The 22,462-nt window shown below is 43.8% G+C and overlaps 1 long non-coding RNA gene across 1 annotated transcript in view; it reads left to right on the top strand.

Annotated features, from left to right (window-relative positions):
- Positions 1-2,456: 2,456 nt before the first annotated feature.
- LOC127425161 (uncharacterized) overlaps positions 2,457-22,462 on the top strand; it is a 30,110-nt gene continuing 10,104 nt past the window's right edge. The window contains exon 1 of the long non-coding RNA XR_007894571.1: positions 2,457-2,702. This is a non-coding gene — a long non-coding RNA (uncharacterized LOC127425161). The remainder of the gene's footprint in view (positions 2,703-22,462) is intronic.

Raw genomic sequence — 22,462 nt, 5'->3', positions numbered from 1 at the left:
GGAGTCTCAAGCACCATTAAATAAAAAATTTCCCCCCACATCAGTCTTTTATTTTATTTATGGTATGATAACCCCACCCCTAAATACCCCATAATGACAAAACCGACTGTGATAGGTAGCTGTCAGTTATAGGGCTGCCCCTGACCAAAGATTTTCCTAATCGACTAGTAGTCGTTAGTTTAAGCCATTAGTTGACTAGTTGTTGCACATTTATGATATTAATTTAATTACTTAAATATAAATGTATTTAATTTTTTTAATACATTTATTGGGGGGGGACATCAGAACATGGTTTGAGTTCCAGGGCTGAGAAAGCATGTTATAAGTAACATTGCTAACACTGTTCTACATTACGGAGAAATACTAAACTGTAATAATGAGCCTTTAAAATATAAATTTTACAAGTGCACGCACAAAGCGAGCCGCAGTAACACCGGCAAAAGCGGTGATGATTCTGAATGTGTCGGAAAAACCAGCAAGATACACTATATTGCCAAAAGTATTCGCTCATCTGCCTTTAGACGCATATGAACTTAAGTGACATCCCATTCCTAATCCATAGGATTTAATATGACGTCAGCCCACCCTTTGCAGCTATAACAGCTTCAACTCTTCTGGGAAGGCTTTCCACAAGGTTTAGGAGTGTGTTTATGGAAATTTTTGACCATTCTTCCAGAAGCGCATTTGTGAGGTCAGACACTGATGTTGGACGAGAAGGCCTGGCTCGCAGTGTTCACTCTAATTCATCCCAAAGGTGCTCTATCGGGTTGAGGTCAGGACTCTGTGCAGGCCAGTCAAGTTCTTCCACACCAAACTCGCTCATCCATGTCTTTATGGACCTTGCTTTGTGCACTGGTGTGCAGTCATGTTGGAACAGGAAGGGGCCATCCCCAAACTGTTCCCACAAAGTTGGGAGCATGGAATTGTCCAAAATCTCTTGGTATGCTGAAGCATTCAGAGTTTATTTCACTGGAACTAAGGGGCCAAGCCCAGCTCCTGAAAAACAACCCCACACCATAATCCCCCTCCACCAAACTTCACAGTTGGCACAATGCAGTCAGACAAGTACCGTTCTCCTGGCAACCGCCAAACCCAGACTCGTCCATCAGATTGCCAGATGGAGAAGCGTGATTCGACACTCCAGAGAACGTGTCTCCACTGCTCTAGAGTCCAGTGGTGGCGTGCTTTACACCACTGCATCCGACGCTTTGCATTGCACTTGGTGATGTATGGCTTGAATGCAGCTGCTCGGCCATGGAAACCCATTCCATGAAGCTCTCTACGCACTGTTCTTGAGCTAATCTGAAGGCCACATGAACTTTGGAGGTCTGTAGCAATTGACTCTGCAGAAAGCTGGCGACCTCTGCGCACTATGCGCCTCAGCATCCACTGACCCCGCTCTGTCATTTTACGTGGCCTACCACTTCGTGGCTGAGTTGCTGTCATTCCCAATCGCTTCCACTTTGTTATAATACCACTGACAGTTGACTGTGGAATATTTAGTAGCGAGGAAATTTCACGACTGGACTTGTTGCACAGGTGGCATCCTATCACAGTACCATGCTGGAATTCACTGAGCTCCTGAGAGCAGCCCATTCTTTCACAAATGTTTGTAGAAGCAGTCTGCATGCCTAGGTGCTTCATTTTATACACCTGTGGCCATGGAAGTGATTGGAACACCTGAATTCAATTATTTGGATGGGTGAGCGAATACTTTTGGCAATATAGTGTATTTATCTAGGTTATCTAATGTTAGAGCGAGCGGCCATGCTAAGTAGCTAACATTAGGCTACTTACATGTTTCAAATGATAAGCTATGTTTGAGGTCGATGAATGATAGGCAAACGTTTGCCTGCAGAGTTTGCATGCCACCTTCTTGGGGTCATCCTTTACCCTCTCTAAATGATCCCACACTTTGGATTTCCTGCCCGACAATTACCGCATGTACCAGCCGTGTAAACGATCATGTCTGTCCATCACTGACTGCGTGACTAAGACTCTTCTCATCGACTAACATTTGGTTGACTGTTAGGGGGCAGCCCTAGTCAGTTAGATGGCTTTTCCTGTCTAAATGGGTGGTTCTTGACTTCTCTGCTATCCACCTTATTTTTCAATGAAACTAGTGTGCCGCCATTGTCAACGGTGAATGTGTACCACTTCCGGGATAAGCCACTTCAGCAATTTTAGCATTACAAAAATACTACATTATGCTGCTTAATATTACAAGCTGGCAATAAATGTCGGCATATTATCATTAATTACGATTTTCATAAACTCATTGGTTTTGAGCGCAAATAGTTTGACCGTTTATCGCATTATTCCATGGTTTAATCACATTGTTGCACAGGCAGAATGAATGAAATCAGGCGCTGACATGGACAGTCCTCCACACCGTCTGACACGCCTCCACAAACTTTACGCAACCAGCAGAGAGAAGAAAGATGCTGGGAAAATACTGCTTCAACTTTCTCTGCACAAAACGGTATCTTGTTTCATCTTTATAATAAACGTATTTTACACCCCGTTCTTGTCAGACAGCATTCTGTCTTTCTCAGCGTGCATAGTTAACAGACACGCAGATCTCGCATTCAGCATATGAAACCTTTGGAAATAAATAAATAAAGGCATCCTCAGAGGTTCTGCAGGTACATATGAATGGAGGTTTACATGGAGACAAGAAACACAGCATCCTCACAATCTCGGTAAAGAAAGAAGATTTTATTACTGTCTCTTCAATACAACAACACAGCAACAAGTGAATGATTTACTTACTCTTATACTACAAATGCTGAAGTTAGAGATGATCAGACATTGCCACATAATTCTGGTGTATATCTTGTGGTTGTGTGATAGTGTGAATAAGCCCAGGGGCCGGTTGCACCAGCTATACGTAAATTACAACTTAGCCTAGTTGTGGCATAATTGGTCACTAAGTCACAATTTATGCACTGCTAAATATGTGAGCGTTGCACCATTAAACATAGGTAGAACGTAACCCTACATATGAACTAAATATTTACGGAAGACTCCGACCAGGAGTAACGGTTGGATTAAAAAAGCAGACGGATATTTTATGACATCAATGAGCTCATGTTTTGCGTGACAGGCATCAGTCATTTCGACATTCAGTATGATGTTGACATTTACACTCGTTTACATACGAGACAGAAAAAAACGTACTTTTAAGCGGCTCTTAAGCATGAAACCTTTCTAACCGTGCAGTTTTCAGGGTGCGTCGCCCGGTGTCAAGTTTCAACACATTCAAAATATATATAGGATATTAAAATAATGTCTGTTTTTCCAGCCTGTTGTATTAGTATTTATTTATCACCACTTATTTATTATAGATACAGTTCCTATATATTGATATTTACACAGGGCAAATATACTATTTATCAAATCTACTTTTATTATGTATTGTATTTTATTGGGGATATAATTTATTGCAGCTGACAGTTACGTGAGCACACAAGGTTTGAACATCAACCTAACAAGATCAAATTGAAGTTCACAGGGTATGGGACTACGCATTACTTTACGGAGAGCTTAAGACCTACTAGTTAAGTCTTGCATTAAGAACAGGTGGTGCAACCAAATTAAGCACTGACTTAGTTACAAACTAACTAGAGTTACTAAGCCCTTAGTGTGAACTTTATGTCCCAACTCATGTGAGACCTTACGCACAGCTGGTGCAACCCTACCCAGATCACTGACTCTGGTATTATTATCCTTCTATTTATTTACACTGCGGTCAATGCCAGCGGAACTTTCTCACATTCGCCGGAAATACAGCCGCTGCTTCCGTATTGCAAAATTAGGTGGATAGAGCCCAGACCTATTCCATAGTCATAGGTCTGGCTACGCAAGACTAGTGTCCTCCCAACTATGTTCATTTTTTACAGAGAAATGGCATTTGTGAAGAATTTCAGTCAGGATTTAAGCCCCATAATAGTACATGGACTGCACTTATCAGAGTTACAAATGACTTGCTCTTATAATCTGATTGCAGCTGCATTTCTCTTCTAGTGCTTTTTAGATCTTAGTGCTGCCTTCAACACCACAGATCACAACATTCTTTTGGATAGGCTTTAGAATTATGTTGGCATTTGTGAACATTATCGGTAACAGTTGAATTAGTTTTAACTTTTATGCCAACGATACACAACTTTGTTTACTTGAAACCCAGTGAAATTTCCCAATCCTTCAAGTAAGCAGTGTATCAATGTTATCAATGATCAGATGGCTAAAAATTCCCTTCTACTCAATTCTGACAAAACAGAGGTACTAATTGTTGGACCAAAAATCAAAAAGAGATGAAAAGGATTACAAGGAGCTCAAAGCTTAAACATGGAATCAAAGATGCTATGACCCCGTTTCCACCTGGTATTACGATGCGTCTCAGGTGATCCGATCACATTGGCTCAGGTGAGACACATCACTGTTTACACCTGTTCTTTAAATGTATCTCCTGTGACCACTTGTGTTCAGATTTGGGAGGGCCTCTGTTTCATGACGACATACATCAATCACTATGTCAGTGTGTTACTGCATGATAATAAAATGAAACAAAGTCAGAAAAGACAAAGAAGGTGCAAAAAAAAAAAACAAAAAAAAAAAAAAAAACGGCACGCTGTTTGTCCCAGATACGGCTGAAATTTAATTTAAGCACAAACACAACATGCGAAGCAAAATTATCCATTATTTAGTGGATTACCTGTATTAAAGGATCTTCAGGTGTTCGTGCTTGTCATCTGTGTTGATATCATTGTCATCTGTGTTGATATCAGACACACTAAAGAAGATCCGTGAAACTCTCGTGATTGTGTATGTATCCGATTTTTTAAAAATTTCCGATCGGATGGTTATTTCCTTTTAAAGCCGCACGTAAACGGCAAATTTTAAACTCTTGTTTTAGCGCAGCGGTTGATTGACAGGTGAAGGGTGGCGCTTCACTGCTGCTGGGATGCATTCAGGACGGATTCCCATTTAAACGTCAAATACGATCTGGTCACATGCATTTTTGACCACATTCGTATGTGGTTTTTGTGATCTCAAGAAGTTTAGACCTGAATTTAGGGCTGACCACATGTGATTGGATCACCCAAAACACATCTTAACACCAGGTGGACACGGGGTCAAAGGCCTTGTTCAGACTACCACTAAAAATCAGATTTTTTGCATATCCAGATTGTATCCAGATGAGTTTTGATAGTCTGGACAGCAAAAGACCACATGAAATCTGATTTTTCCAAATCTGATTCAAACCACATCGGGAGGTGGTTTCAAATGCGATCGAAATCTGATTTTTTTCAGATGCGTCTCGGTCCGGACGCTCTGGCTGCGCAAATCGGATTTCAAATGGTCTTTTGCGTCACTCTTTTTTTTTTTTTTTTGTTATTAACATTTTTTATTGATTCATAAATTAACACAAGAAATACAACAACATCTATATAATGAATCAAAAACTTTTAACATTAAACCCCCACTATATCCCCTCCCCCTACCAAACTCTCAACCCACCCTGACCCCCCCACGAACACCCCTGTGGTCAATAGAATACAGACACACGCACACACACAGAAAACTAAAACAACAACATAAATAACATACAATAAACAAGTATAATAATAATAAAAAAAAATTAAAAAACTCTAAATTACTCCCTCCAATGCCCCACCTCGAGATTCCCTCAAAAACACTAAATAATTGCCCCATTTCTTATTGTAAGTTTCCCTAACCCCCATCCTAATGCTCGACCCCTCCTCGAAGGCAGCCACCCTCCCCATCTCCGCGCACCACTCCGGGAACGAGGGTGCTCCATCCGACTTCCAACTCCTCAAAATAACCTGTCTACCAATCATCACACCGGTCAAAACCCAGTCCTTCATGTACTTATCTACCAAATCCATGACCTCCCTATCTCCCAAAATGCAGAGTCTGGGGCAGAATGAGACCTGAGTGCCCGACACATCGCACACAAAACTTTGCACCTTCAGCCAAAATTCTTGGATCTTAAGGCACCCCCAAAAAACATGGATGGTGTCTCCATCTTCAGTATGGCATCGCCAGCAGATGGGTGTGTCCTTAAGACCAAGCCTATACAATCTAGAGGGGGTCCAATAAAATCTATGTAAAATCTTAAATTGCATAAGGCGAACCCTTGCATCTCTAGATGCAGACTTTATGTTTTTTAGAATCCTTGCCCACACTCCCTCCTCCAATACCAAGTTTAAATCTTTCTCCCATAATCTTTTAAGAGAATTTAAAGCTCGGTCCCCCAGACTCTGAATTAACAAGGAGTAATACACTGATGCCTCATGACCCTTCCCAAAAGCAGCAATCACCACTTCCAGAGTATCTGCCGCTCTAGGGGGGTGTATGCTACTCCCAAAAACAGAGCAGAGCAGGTGGCGCAGCTGTAAATACTTATAAAATTGAGATCTGGGAATCCCAAAATGTTGAATCAAATTTTCAAAAGACCTCAATACTCCACCCTCATACAGGTCACCAATTGTATTAACCCCCCTCACAATCCAATCTGACCAACAAAAAGAGGACTTATTAATACATAGTTTAGGGTTCAGCCATATGCTCGAGGCTACGTTTAAATAAATATCAGAATTAAACACTCTGGACACTTTTGTCCATATCGAGTGCAAATGCAAAATAACAGGGTGCGACTTAACCTCTCCAGCTAGTTTAATCGAAAGGCTTTGCAGTGGCGAGATGGGGCAAGAACTTCCTTTTCAATGCAAAACCAGGGAGGAGCTCTCTCAGGTGGAAGCGACCAATGAACCAAATGTCTAAGACCGAATGCATAATAATAAAATAAAATCTTGGGTAGACCTAACCCACCTTTGTCAATCGGCCTATGTAATTTAATGAAATTTAACCTGGGATGTTTACCATTCCAAATGAAGGACTTTACTATGCTATCAATTTGCTTAAAATAAGAGAGAGGGACATCTACAGGGAGAGACTGTAGCAGAGAGTTAAATTTTGGAATGCAATTCATTTTAATAACATTAACCTTCCAAATCATCGATAAGTGTAATGAAGCCCACCTGTCCACATCATTCGAAAACTTTTTTTATTAAGGGATCAAAATTAACTAACTAAATCAGACAAATTTGCTGGGAATAAAATTCCCAAATACTTAATTCCCTGTTTAGGCCACATGAAGGTGCCCGGCTGGAAAGCCGTTACTGGACAGTACGCTGTCAAAGCCAAAGCTTCGGATTTAGACCAACTGACTCTGTATCCTGAGAATTTGGAAAAGGAGTTAATAATTCTGTGGAGGCAAGGCATGGATCTAGTGGGGTCGGAGATGAATAATAAAATATCATCTGCATAAAGCAGAAGCTTATGCGCTATACCTCCCGCCGTCACCCCTGGAAAATCATCCTCCTTTCTTATTGTGGCTGCTAATGGTTCCAGGGCAAGACAGAACAATAATGGGGAGAGAGGGCAACCCTGCCGGGTGCCGCTATCCAGAGTAAAATAATCTGAAATTAACCCATTTGTTTGTACCGCTGCTACAGGGTGTCTATAAAGTAACTTAATCCAACCAATAAATGTATTCCCGAACCCATACCTTTCCAAAATCTTAAAAAGATAATCCCATTCAACCATATCAAACGCCTTTTCGGCATCAAGAGAGATGGCAGCAACCGGAGATTTTTCATTTGCTACTGACCACATGATATTGATGAAACGCCTAATATTATCAGAAGAACAACCCCACCTGATCTATATGTATAAGAGATGTCATAACTTAATTGATTAGCCAGAATGTTAGACAAAATTTTTACATCTAACTGGATCAAGGAAATTGGATGGTAACTTTTACACTCGCTTGGATCTTTATCCTTTTTTAGAATCAGACTGATCCGGGCTTGTGTCATGGTTGGCGGAAGCTTTCCATTCTTTAATGAATCAGTATAAACGTCTAACAAAAGTGGAGCCAGTTCTGTAGCATAAGATTTGAAAAACTCAGCGGCAAAGCCGTCAGGCCCCGGAGCCTTGCCTGTAGGCAGGGACTTAATTACCTCAACAAGCTCCTCCAAGTTTATCTCAGAATCAAGATAATTTTTTTGCTCAGTCGTCAGTTTAGGAAGATCTAATGGTTCCACAAAGTTCCTAATATCTTCATCAGTAGACGAAGACGTGGATCTATAGAGATCAAGATAGAACTCTTTAAAAGCATTATTAATATCAATAGCCGAGGTAAATATTTCACCACAAGCAGATTTCACTGAGGGAATGATAGAAAAAGACTCTCTCTGCTTTATATATCTAGCCAAAAGTTTTCCTGCTTTATCCCCTGACTCAAAGTATGACTGTCTTGCCCTGAATAACCAAAACTCCACTTTCTGCGACAGAATAGTATTATACCTGTATTTCAGTCGGGTCAATTCTCTGAGGCCGTCAGCTGACATACAGCGCTTCAGCTCTGCCTCTGCACTTTTAATATTTCCTTCCAACTCCACAAGTTCTTGTGCTTTGGATTTTTTGATGAATGAGGCATACTGTATGATCCGACCCCTAAGAACAGCCTTAAGTGCCTCCCAAGCCACGCCCACAGAGGATACCGAGGACCAGTTGGTCTCCATATAAACACTGATTTCAGTCTTTAACATTTGTTGGAAATCAGGATTTTGCAAAAGGGACACATTAAGGCGCCAACTATAAGATTTATTTTTCTCTATATGTGGCATCACCTCTAAACTCACCAGGGCATGATCTGAGACTAAGATATTTCCAATTGAGCAATCAACAACAGATGAAATTAGGGATTTGGATATAATCTATTCTAGAATAAAACGTATGGACTGTTGAAAAAAATGTATAGTCCCTATCAGTTGGGTTCAAAAGTCTCCAAATGTCTGTAAGACCAAGATTTTTACACATCCTGTGAAGCATCAATGTTGCTCTAGGGGGTTTACACACTTGTGCTTCACTGTGATCAAGGACTGAATCCATCAAAATATTAAAGTCTCCTCCCAATATTATATCATGAGGGGTGCCAGTGGTTTGCAACATCCCTTCAAGATCTATAAAAAAGCCCTGATCATCAGCATTAGGTGCGTAAATATTAGCCAAAATCAACCTTTGCCCCTGAATTTCATCTAACACAATAATTACTCTTCCTAATTTATCTTTAATCTGTTTGAGACATTTGAATTGTAGATGTTTATTTACCAATATAATGACTCCCTTGCTCTTACTTGAGCCAGTACTAAAAAAACATGTCCACCCCATATCTTCCCAAATTTTTCAGCTTCCTGCGGGGAGAGATGTGTTTCTTGAAGAAACACTATATCATATTTCTTACGCTTAAGAAAAGTAATAACTTTCCTTCTTTTTATGGGGTGCCCCAACCCATTCACATTCCATGTGGAGAGAGATAGTACACTCATATTAACATTTGACATTTTGATATAGTAAAAAAAAAAAATTGTGTGTCAAAAACAAAATTATATAGACCACATTCCCCATTAGTGAAATAATCAACCCCCGAACATCCCCCCCCCCGAACAAAACAAACAGAAAAAAGAAAAACGTGCACATTAACCCCGTGCACGACAGCGCCAACCGGCGTCAATCCCTCTAAACTCAAAAGGTCCATGAACGCCCACGAGTCCCCACGACAACTTTGCCATTGGATTGCTCAATTTTGCCTCACAAATTTGTGAGGCAAAATTACATAACAGAAAATACTTTGTAAAATAAACCCAGTCAATAGCAAGAATAAACACTAAGAACGTGTAGATTCATTCACAGAACTGTCTCAAAGGTGTGATCTTCCACAAAACAAATTCCAGCTGACATAAAACTGTTCAGATTCCTCGGACAGACAAACAAATGTTTAGTTAGCCGGCTGTTATGAGTTCAGCGGATGACGTAATCATTCCAATGTCCTGTAAAAAAAAAAACTCAAAACAAACAACAGCCAGCAGGAGGAATAAGCATGAAGAACAAACAGATTAAATCCACAGCTGTTCCAAAGGAATGTTATTCAACAGAACAAGCTCCAGCCGCTAGGCGGAACCAATACAAAAAGAAACAAAACAGGCATCCCGGTTCCCCGGATGATTGAGTCAATTCACTCGGAGGCTGCATAAAAGTATATACCATGACTTACATAATCCGTCAACTTTATAAAAGACATCCTTTGTGTGAGCAGCATGTAGATATTTTGCGGTCATCCGTAGTGTCCACTCTCAATCTGTCCGGGAACTTCAATGCAAAAGTAATCTTTTATCAATGCAAAAGCTCCAGCCGCACGGCGGAGCCAATGCAAAAAATCCAAAATGTCGCCCAGCATCCACAAGAGTTAGTACAGCGAGTCAGGCCCACTCACATGAGAAGCATCCAATGGTTTACTCAGTCATTGATTCTATAAAAGACATTGCCAGATTTGGACATGTGAATACTTTGCGACCGACCTTCGTTTCTATTCTCAGTTTGGCAGGAAACATCAGAGCAAACGAGATCTTTTTCTGATGTGAGAGTTTCTTACATTCCTTGAACCAATCGCGTTTCTCTCTTGTCGAACTCACAAAGTCCGGGAACAAGAAAATATTATGGTTCTTCCAAGAAAGCTTCCCTTTGCTCCTCAGCTGGCGCAACACAAGATCTTTATCGGATGATCTCAGAAATCTGGCCAGAATCGATCGGGGCCTATCTCCCTCAGCAAATCTGTGAGCTGGCACTCTGTGAGCTCGCTCGATTTCCAGCTTATGGTCTGTTATGTCGAGCGGACTCGGGAAAAACTCGTCTAGGAATTTCACCATATCTCTGCCCTCCTCATGCTCAGGAATTCCAACAATTCGAACGTTATTCCTGCGGCTTCTATTTTCAAGATCTTCAAGCTTTTCAAGGAGACGTTCCAGATCAACTTTGGTCGTGGGTGGATTAGCGGTTAATTCCCTCTCCGAAGATTCCAGAAAATCGATCTGTTTTTCAACATCAGTCACTCTTGTACCTAACTCAGAGAATTTTATTTCCATCGCCGTGATCGATCGACATATTACAGCGAGATCCTCCAAGTCAGCAAGAATCTTCGTCAACATCACCGACATGTTGGACAACTGACGCTGGATTCCTTCTCCCGCCGCGCCATCCAAATAGAGTCCCTGGTCTGTAGGCCTGTCAGGGCTTTCATCCTGAACACGTAAGTGTCTTTTAATGTCTCCCGAGCCCGAGGATTTTGACTTCTTTGCCATGTTTTGCAACAAAGGGCAAATGTGTAACTGGGTGTAACAAATTTCAACAGATTATAATATGAAAATAATCGAAAATTCAGCAAAGTGCGCAGAGCTCGTCGCTCACACATCTGCTCCTTGCATGGCGTCACGTGCCCTCCTTTTGCATCACTCTTAACGCGACACACAATGATGATGTCAAAAATCGGTGATTACAGCACAGAACATCACATTATTTACCAGTCTCCTCCGTCGCTGAGTTTTTCTGCGACTGGACAGGGCGCTTATTTGGAGAGCGAGATGATGCACCTCCATTTTTCCCGCATCTGTTTTGAAATCTTCGTCATGTGGGTACGCCTACGTCGTTACCAAAGCAACCCATGCAGATAGGTTGGTTATGTCTGAACGTGCAAATCTGATTTGATCACTTGCAATTAATAGTGCGGACAGTCTGCCTGAAAATATCTGATTTGAGAAAAAATCAGATTTGCCTGCAGTCTGAACATAGCCAAAGTAACTCAGCCTCACAGGAGAAGAATCGTGTCTTTTCAATTGCCAAGTCAAGTCATTTTTATTTGTATAGCGCTTTTCACAACACACATCGTTTCAAAGCAGCTTTACAGAAAATCATGCATTAACAAAAAAAATGAAACCGTATTATCTATAAAGTCTTAAGTCGTGATGATTGTATAGTTTGATTAAATATGATTGTAAATTGTGTATAAAAATTAAATTATTAAATAGTAATTGTATTAAGAACTCCTGTGAGCAAGCTGTAGGCGACTGTGGCAAGGAACACAAAACTTCATAAGATGTTGGTTAATGGAGAAAAATAACCTTGGGAGAAACCAGGCTCACTGAGGGGGCCAGTTCCCCTCTGGCTAACCAGCATGAATATAATGCCAATATTAGTTATTTATGTGCAGTGCAGGTCATGGTTTAAGATTAGTAAACTAAGTAATTGTTAAGGGCCAGTGTTTAAAAAAATTTTTTTTTTTGATGAACTGTAAGATAAATGACTAATGTCTTTGAAGTCCATCCTGAATTAACTGCAGAAGTTCACATAGATGCATTGTCCTTTGTTAGTTGGCTGATGAAGGCTTTTGTTGGCAGTTAAATATTAGTCTATGTATTCCATTTCAAGATTGTAGTCCATCAATAGACAAAGCTGATGCAGGCAGAGATCAGTGAGGTGCATTGCAGTTCAACCGGCAGGTGATTTTGGTGAGGTTCGGTGGGGTCCATCCTAAATCCAAGGTTCAGGCAGTGGCATATGAAGTATCCAATGTCTTACAGTTGGAGTTGGCATCAGTTCATCCTCTGAGGTCCATCGTAAAAGTCTGAAGTGATGTCTGGCTAGCACCGGCTGCATTTAGTCATCATCTCAGAGACACATAGCAGTGGAGTCCGACACCAAGTAGGAATGAAGCGGGATCTGGCCGGCTCTGGTAACCTCGGGATATGAATGAGGTTGAGACATTGAAACAAATAGAATAATATTAGCGTAGATGTCATTCAATTTTATGCAGAGTTATAGATCATGATAGATGTTTCTGGTTCAGGCAGACCAAACTAAAGCAGGCTAATTGTGAGCTGATGGATAAATTAGGTGTATGCCTGGCTAAATAGATGAGTCTTTAGTCTAGACTTGAACTGAGTGAGTTTGTCTGTATCCCGAAGGGTGTTAGGGAGACTATTCCATAGTTTAGGAGCCAAATAGGAAAAGGATCTACCTCCTTTTTTGGATTTTGATATTCTAGGAACTATTAACAAGCCAGAATTTTGTGATCGTAATGAATGTGATGGAATATAGTGTAGGTGCTACTGGTTGTTTAGATCAGTTTTACTGTCAGAAATAATAATTAATATTTATTAATTATTGATTAATATTTAAATTAAATAATAGAATTTAACTCATTAAATTCTATACTTGGGGCACCACTCTTTGACAAGAGAAAATGATAGCAAGTTACTGATCGAACATCCCCCCGAAAAAAATCTACCCTGAAGGTTGATATTTTAATTATTAATCAGAATAATCAAAAAGGGAGGAACTAGTTAAATTATTGCCATACAAATCTAACAGTAATCTAATTACAGTTAGTTTCTATCACCAATAAAATAACAGTACGCTGAGGTAACATGGGAGTTCTTGACGTGGCAGAGGCTGGCCTCAACACAATATTCAAACAAAACAACCAGGAATACTTCTTATTATAATATAACAAGATTTATTATAATCAAGCAGTAATGAACACAGCCAATACTATCTGAATATAATCAAAACATAACAAGGAAATCCTAAACTAACAGTAGAGCTATATGCTAGAGAGTGTGTGTGTGTGTGTGTGTGTGTGTCTAGATGCGGTAACAAAGGAACCAAAATGGATGACTAGATCCAAAATGGAGGACTAGGTCATTTAAGGGTGGAAGGAAAGGGGAAAAGGAAAGATGGCTGGATCAGTTCCAGAGCAGTGGAGTTGATACCACGTGAGGGTGGAAATGAGCGGACACACAAAGGAAATGATGAAACAGGCGGTTGAATTTAGTACACCAGCCTGAGTCGGATATAAACTGTGGCGCCGCTCACTCAGTGAATATCAGTGAGAGACAGAGAGCAAAAAGGTGCATGCAATCTAATTGAGGGTAACCGCTCGTAACAGCGGGACTGAATTACTAGTTCAGATTACTCAACAAAACAAACTTCACCCAAAAATGAAAATCTCCCAACTCAAAACAGCAAACAGCCAGCAGAGTTCAACATACAAAATATACTCAAAACATCAGCATTTAGAATCAAACATAAGATTTAGTTGCATAAGAAAATCACAGTTTCTAAACTAAATCTGCCCAGATATCAAGCCTTACTTGGAAAATCCTGTGTGATTTCAGTAGGGTTGTCCGTTAGAATTCCTGTGGCGTTGAACGGTCAGGAGAAACGGTCTGGATGGTCCCTTGTCTTACGCTCGTCAGCGATGGAGAAGAATGCAGGAGGTAGTCAACGTTGACAGAAAAAGGCCCAGTTGCAGATAGCAACACTCAAGGATGAGGTAAAGACACTTACAGCCCATTGTAGTCGGCTTGATTCAAGCAATCGTGCCTTACACCGAGACCTCCAGACCACAAATACTATGCTGGATGAATGTGTAGAAAGACTCCAGTCGGCTGAAAAAGATAGCCGAGAGGCCGCTGACGACCGAGTCCGGCAGAAGAATTGAGACATATGGGCCAAGGCTCAAGAAGTGCTCCGCTACCCCACCTTTGACCAGAGTGGGGCAGAGGACTCAGAGACTGGCACTACGGCGAAATACCCCACCCCTGGTTCAAACCATTGCTCCAACTCCCGGAGCTAGAGCACATCCCTGTTTGGGACATGAGTCCACCATGTTTCGGGGGCAAGGCCACATTTCAGCAATCTTCCCCTCAGGTGTCTTCCAGGCCCCACCCCAGCAGGACGCCTTCCTCACCACAAGGAGGAAGTGGTCTCACCCAACGCCATGGCAATGGGGGCGGGCAATGGTACTCGTCCTCTGATGAGTCAGATGGATACCAGAGGGACCAAGCCACAGGTCTGCGCATGCGCCAGCTTGACTCCTTTGTGAAGGACATAGAACACTTCGACCCGGCAAGCCGAGATTCAAATGTCAACGATTACCTCAGGGAAATCGAACATTGTTTTGCCGACTTGCCTCATGCCTCGGCACGTGAGAAGTTGAAACTCATCTGGAAAACAACTTCCAGAAGCGTCCACGCTTTCATTGAGACTCAACCACCGCGCATTCATGACAGCTATCCGAGGCTTTGCAGGGTCCTGTGCGAGGAGTACTCGCCATATACTGATGAAACATCTGCCACCCTCAGTGCCATCCGCATCCAACAGAAGCAGTTGGAGCCTCCCAGGGAGTACTATAGGCATTTAAGGAACGCATACTTCCAAGGAAGTAATGAGCCAGGTCTGGAAGAAGAACGAGGTTTCAGATCTCTCTTCCTTCATAACCTCCACCCCTGCGTGTGAACCCAAATTACACTGATGTGTAAACAGGGTAGACCGACCATGCAAGGAATTATAAAGATGGCCCAGATGACTTGGGAAACAGTCGTGCATCCGATTGATAAACAAGAAGACGATGTCAGAGTCCTAGACATCCAGTCTTCAGAGAGGGCAGACTTAGGGCTTGAGGGCTACGAAATGCCTCGACCTAGAGTAAGCAGCGAAGCGGTAGCCCCAAAGGGGGGTTTGGGGGTTGTCGAAACCAAGGGAATGACCACAAGGTCCCTCCCAGGGTCAGAAAAAACACCAAGAACAGAATCCTTTTCCAAAAAAAAAAAAAAGGAATTTTGGGTTTGAGAAAAACCCCAGACATTGGAATGGAAACAAAGGGAATCGTTCGGAGCCTCCCAGAAAGAGTGATCTGAAGCTGGAGCTCAGCCTCATCCGGAAACGCCTAGCGGACGTGACAAAGCACATCGATGCTTCTCGCCATCCCCACAAAGGGCCAGACAATGGCCACAAGGGACCTGATGGTGACAATCCGTCAGCATGGCTAGGCCATACACTTCCCCCCTCAACCACCCCATCTACATCTGTGCTTTCAACACAGAACAACTTCTTATCGGGCAGGACCTGCTGGACCGACTGGCCCCACTGATCGACTGCCTTCGCGGGCACATGTGGGCCCAGGTCGCAACCCCGAATCCGGTCCGTCAAGCCAACAGCCATCACGCTTCAGACGTCCGAGTCACTTATATCCAAGTGTCAGGAGAGCCCACTTGTGACACTCTTCTTGAGTCAGCGCATTGTCATTACCCAGACACCCAGACTAATCTTGGCTCTGAGCCTCTTGAGTCATCTGTGACTCCACCGACACCGCACGAATCATTCCTTTGCTCACTACAAAACTCAAACCCAGCTTTGTACAGCCTCCGCATAGCTGGAGGCGTGCATGCTAACGGTATCTTGGTACCTGATGTGCTTGTTGCACTCTGGTCTGAAAAGTCTGCCATTAGTCAAGCTTTGTACGACAAGCTATGTCAGAACAGCTCATCTCTGTCCTTCGTGCACAGAAGTCACCGCCTTCTTTCTGCAGAGTCACTGCAGAGGCCCATCAAGGCTATTGGGATATGTGCTCTTTCCATTAAATTGGAAAGAAGAGGTTTACACACTTCATGAGTGTGATTCCCCAACTTGATCCCTCACTCCTCGTGGGGGCTGATATCCTTGTTAGGTTAGGTGCTCTGCTGGACACTGTCAACCAGGTCTTATGGTCTCAGGCAAGCATTGAAAACCATCCTGTGGGGGTTGATCCAGAACACATGTTGTCTGATCAGACCATCCTTCAGGCATGTCAGGCAGTGAGTGAGTTTGACCTGACTATCCCAGCTAGAACTGCAGGTGCCCCTGTCCACCTCATGATGCTCAAGGGACAGATGATACCGGGTTCTTCCAACCGTTGCCGTACTTCTGGGAACTCAGCCTGACCGTCTGTGGCACACCTCTGCTTGAGCTCAACAACCGCTCAGATAACTTGTTTGTCCAGAACCTAACGAACATACCAATTGTTGTGACGGCACGTCGACCATTAGGGCTGCTGATTGACAGCTCGTTTTATGACTTCGAGCTGACAGTGCCCATGATTGGAGAGCTGCCTCCATGCTTGACGAGGGAGGAGAACCTTGAACCCCTTCCCTCCCTCACCTTCCCGACCAAAATGATCACTTGCTTGTCATGAGGCGATACACAATGAAGCAATCTGCAGTGCTGCCTTGGGCACGGAAACAGACATGGTTGTGTACGCCCTTGCTGCTCATTCTGGCGACATGATTTCAACTGGTGATGAAGCCGGTTTCCCGCCAGAGGAACCTTATCCAGGATTCGAGGATGAAATAGAACAACGATTCACTAAGGCAGACACCTTAACGACAGAGGGTCAAAGACAAGAACTGCGGAAGTTGTTTCACGACTTCCAACAGATCTTCTCAAGGGATTCCAACGACTGTGGAATCACCGAACTCCATACAGTTCGTATCCCCACTGACCCAAATGCACCACCCACATTTGTATGCCAGTACAGAATTCCTTTAGCTGCCTACGAGTCAATCCAAGGGATACTTGACATGCTGCTGAGGAAACGCATCACTCGGGAGTGTAACTCCACATACAACTCACCATTATGGCTGGTGTTGAAGCCAAATGGTAAGTGGCGCTTGACGATTGACTATCGACAACTGAACAAACAGGTCCCTCTTTCACGATGGCCCATGATCCACCTGAATCAGGAGCTTGCGAAAGTGAAAAGAGCCTGTTTCTTTTCGAACGTTAACATGTCCAATGGGTTTTGGACAATGAAAGTCGACCCAGTGGATCAGTACAAGCTGGCTTTCTCTTTTGACAATTGACAGTTCACCTGGAACCGATGCCCATTCGGATATTCAAACTCCCCAGCAGAGTTTAATATCTTCTTACACAAAGCCATGAGTGATGCTGCTGTCCGCGGCAACCTGATCTATGTGGATGACATCCTCATGCGAAGTCAGACATTTGAAGCACACCTGACCAAAATACGATACGTGCTCAGCCAGCTTTCCAGTGCAGGAGCCAAGCTGACCCTCTCGAAGGGTCAGTGGTGCCGCACCAAGGTTGAGTACTTGGGCTTATTGGTGGGTGCCAGTGGCATTGAACCCCAAGCAGGGAGAGTTCAAGCCATCCAAAACATCAAAGCCCCAACCGACGTGTCGGGACTCAGGAGCTTCTTGGGCATCTGCAACTACTCCAGACAGTTCATTGAGGACTATGCGGAGATAGCCAGGCCCCTTACTGAGCTCCTCCGGAAAGACAAGGTCTTTGAATGGGGAGACCCTCAAGAGCAGGCTTTCAGAGAACTGAAAGCAAAGCTCTGTTTAGCCCCTTGCCTTGCCTACTCAGACAAGGATAAGGAGTTTCACTTAGAGGTGAGCTTCTCCTCCCACTGCCTCAGCACCACCCTGGCACAGAGGCATGACAAAGAGAACCGAGTCGTTGCCTACGCAAGCCGACCTCTGAGCAGTGTAGAGCTGTAGTTCTCCGACTGTGAGAGAGCCCTCCTAGCCACAGTCTGGGCTGTGGAACACTTCCGCAGCTACATTGGGGGTCAGAAAGTAATCATTGAAACTTGCCACCAGCCTGTCTCTTTCCTCAATAGCCAGCAGCTAAGAGAAGGACGAGTGTCCAACAGTCGCATTGCGTCGTGGATGATGGCGCTGCAAGGCTACGACATAGAAGTCAGGTATGCTCAGAACCACAAGATGGCTTTGGGTCAGGGCCTGGCCAAGTGCCAACATTGTGACTGTGAAGGACAGACAGGTTCCCCGCCCCTCCTCGTTACCACTCCTTCTCTTCCCTCCAATCATCATTACTATGATGAAACTGTCTGTCAAGACCTCCCGATGGTTTATGTGGATGGCTGCTCTTTTCACCATGAGAGCCAGACCCAACATGGAGTGGGCATAGTCTGGGTCAATTATGTTGTTAATGTGCCAGACAGTTACCAACTTGGTGCAAAGACTAGCCAGTATGCGGAGATTGCCGCAGCACTCATTGTGTTGCAACAAGCCGCTAGGTCGGCTATTGTGCAGTTGGTAGTCTGCACCAACTCCAACTACGCCTGCCACAGCTTCCTCTCGCACTTCCCCACGTGGAAAGAAAATGGCATGAAGAACGCCAGAGGTAAAGAGATCAAACACTCTGAACTCTTCCTGGCTTGTGACCAACACGTGACTGACAGATGGATGACTGTGTATTGGAAGAAGGTCAAAGGTCATTCACAAACTCTTGGCCCCGACAAAGAGGGCAATGATGAAGCTGATCGTTTAGCTAAGCGAGGTGCAGTAGAGGGGCCACTATGGGAATTCAAGGAGGAGTGGCTCCCAAAACCACTATCTTGCTCAGTGAATGCCATCATCAGTAGACAGGCAAGAGAGAACTGGGAAAATCCCCAAAACTGCCTGCAGACTGTGAACCTGGGTCGACAACCTGGCGAGTGTCATGCAGGAACGGGACTCGGTGATCCAGGCAATCCGGCAGCAGTTGATGGAACCTCAGACACAACGGGCCCTACCACCCTCTTTACAGGACTCAAAAGAACTAAAAGCTTTCTGTCAGGTACAACAACACCTGAAACTTGAGAAAGGCCTGTTGGTCTATGTTCCCAGTGGTCGAGGTCCACCCCAGTGGGTCTTTCCAAACGACCATAGGGGAGTGATGCTGCTACATGCCCACGATGTTCCCATTGGAGGTCACAGGAGCTACAAAGCTACCTACCACACCCTCCAACAGGTTGCATACTGGCCATTTATGCTTAAAGACACTAATGCATATGTAAAGGGCTGTCTGATCTGTTGTCAATTCCATCCTACCTGGCCACTGAATCAAGCTCCACTGCAGGTCAAGGGAATCAGGTTTCCGTGGTCCAGTCTGCAGATAGATTGGATCGGGCCAGTACCCAAATCGGCGCGAGGTAACAAGTACCACCTCACTGTCACCTGTGCTTTCACAAAGTGGGTGGAGTGTTTACCAGCACCCAATGACACGGCTGAAACCACAGCCCTTGTGCTGATGAACCATGTGTTCAGCCGTTAGGGGCTACCTCTCTCGATCAACTCGGACAGAGGCACTCATTTCACGGCGGCTGTGATGAAAACAATGTGGGAAATTCCACACTGCATACCACCCCCAGTCATCAGGTCAGGTTGAGCGAGCCAACCGTACCATTGTCTGTATGCTCAAGAAGTATGTCAACAGCAATGGCAAAGATTGGGATGTGAAACTCCCCTTGGTACTGATGGCCATCAGGTCTACTCCACACTGCACCACGGGGGTCACACCCTTTGAAATGATGACTGGGAGAGAAATTACTCTCCCACTGCATCTGCTGTACTGTCCGGAAGACGTCAGTGTTGCAACCGCATATACTGCACATCAGTACATTACCGATTTACGCAAACACCTCCAAACTACGTTTGCTTGGGCCCAAACAAACCTGGAAACCAGTGTCAAAGGACAAAAGGCCTATTATGATAGGAAAACGTTTGACCACGAATATAAAGTTGGTGATAAAGTCCTCTACTTCAAGTTCGTTAAACCAGTGGGAGTCTCCAAAAACTTCCTACCAAGCTGGTCAGGCTCCCTTGAGATCATAGGGAAGCTCTCCCCGGTAGCTTACTGAATCTCGAAGCCAAACCAAACACCAATGTACAAATGGGTCCATTCAAATCAGATCAAACCCTTTGAACAGTCTCCACTCCAAAGGTGGGTGGACCCACAACAATAGTGTCCCCTGTAGTTAGGTGTAGCATGCTTTACTCACAACATTAGCATGCACTAACACTTAAGACTACTCCCGCAAACACAAGGTAACGAGACTCTCGTATGTTGCAGGATGAAATTCCTTTGGATCCTTGGCATCTTCCTCAGCCTACAGCTCACACAAGCCAATGAGGTGGTAGAACCCGGCCCACCAACCGGTATTGTCCTACAGGAGATCCCTGGGCTCTTATTCACCCATTGTCACCTTTACACCCAAAGAATACACGTTCATTTAGAGCCTTGGGATGTGTATCGAAAACACATCCGGTTACCTCCACAGTTGACGGAGGGCAGGGTAAGCAGAACCCAAACCCAGGACACAGCTGAACATGCCAAATTGACAACTGTCCACATCCTAGAACAACTGCAGAAATTCCTAGTCACAGAGGAAGAACTCAGTAGGAATACACGACCAAAGAGGTTCCTCGGTGGTCTGCTAGCAGCAGCATCGGCCATTGGTTCCCTGTTCTCTATCGGCCTTTCGGCTGCCAACTCCGTCAGTCTGGGTACACTCCAAAGACAAATGGGTGAACTTAATTTGGAAATGCCAGAAATCCAAGAGAAACTCCTGTTACAACAAGAACAATTACAGTGTCTGGGTAAAACCCTGCAGGGTATCCATACTCACTGTAAACATCTCTGGATGCCTTGTCAGAAGTTGTGAGATTAGACATAACATATGTGTGAATAGTTAGAGATCAAATGCATGACCTTGTGAGGGAAATTAGCACTTCAGTTAACAGCCTGAGTGGTGGAAAGATCCCATCCTACCTAGTTTCCCTAAAAATGGTTGAACAAATCCTCAGATCTGCCACTACCACCGTTGTGCAAACTTCTCAGATACATCTGGCATACAGCCTTGGCAGTGCAATCCCCATCCATGTAAATCCTCAGAACCTAGAGATAGGATTTATCCTTAACTTACCCATTATAGAGAGACAGAACATTTACCAACTAAAATCCATATTGAACGTTGGGTTTTGGAGGAATGATATACATGTACATATCAAAACACCGCCTGTGCTCGCCTACCACAATGAGAACCCCTCTCTCTACCTTATTCCCAATCTGAACATGTGTTCTAACACCAAGGACATATATTGGGTTTGCCCCAGTAAACCCTTTATCAGAGACATAACCGACTACCTGTGTGGTCTGAGGGTTGACACCCCAGAGCAAAAATGCCAGGCTAGTATGTCTGTTTAAGATGAAGGAACAGAATCTAGGGTAGAAAGAGCTGGTAGTCGATGGCTTGTCAGTACCTCTGCCACCGAGATCCTAATGTCATACGACCGTCATGACACAAACACTTAAATTAACAATCCCAAACCAAACGATGTTCTTGAAGGTCCCACATGGGGCCACTGTACATATAGCCAACATTGTCCTCCACCATCTCAGTCCAGAGAGATACGACACAGAGATTGAGATGATGGACGCATTCAGAGGCCACAACCTCACTATTGACGACACCCTTCAACAGCAGCTTCTAGCTGAAGGGACCAAAGTAGTAAAGTTCAGTCTCAAATCGACTGGGCTCATGACTACATTTCTCAATCGTATAGGAAAATTATCGTCTTATCAAGAACACCCCATCAGTTTGACTGCCCTTGGGCTCCTCCTCAGTGGTTGGATCATCACGGCAGGTATCGCATACGCCATGCACAGACACATCCAAACACTACACTCTAGACTGGATGCCATGACACTCATTCCACATCGTTTCAAGCACCTGTCTACCCCTCTACCACTAACTGCTCCTAACTCTGCCCAGGAACAGTTTTAATAAATGTAACAATCTTTCCCATTTTCCTTTTCATAATCATAGAAAATTCAGGGATAACAAAGGGTTATTGCAATGTATGATGTGTTTACCGATGTGAAGTGCTATGTTTTGATAGAAGTTATGTTAGTT

The sequence above is a fragment of the Myxocyprinus asiaticus genome, chromosome 34, assembly GCF_019703515.2.
Source record: "Myxocyprinus asiaticus isolate MX2 ecotype Aquarium Trade chromosome 34, UBuf_Myxa_2, whole genome shotgun sequence".
In the NCBI taxonomy this organism is placed as follows: domain Eukaryota; kingdom Metazoa; phylum Chordata; class Actinopteri; order Cypriniformes; family Catostomidae; genus Myxocyprinus; species Myxocyprinus asiaticus.
This window is presented reverse-complemented; position numbering and strand designations above follow the sequence as displayed.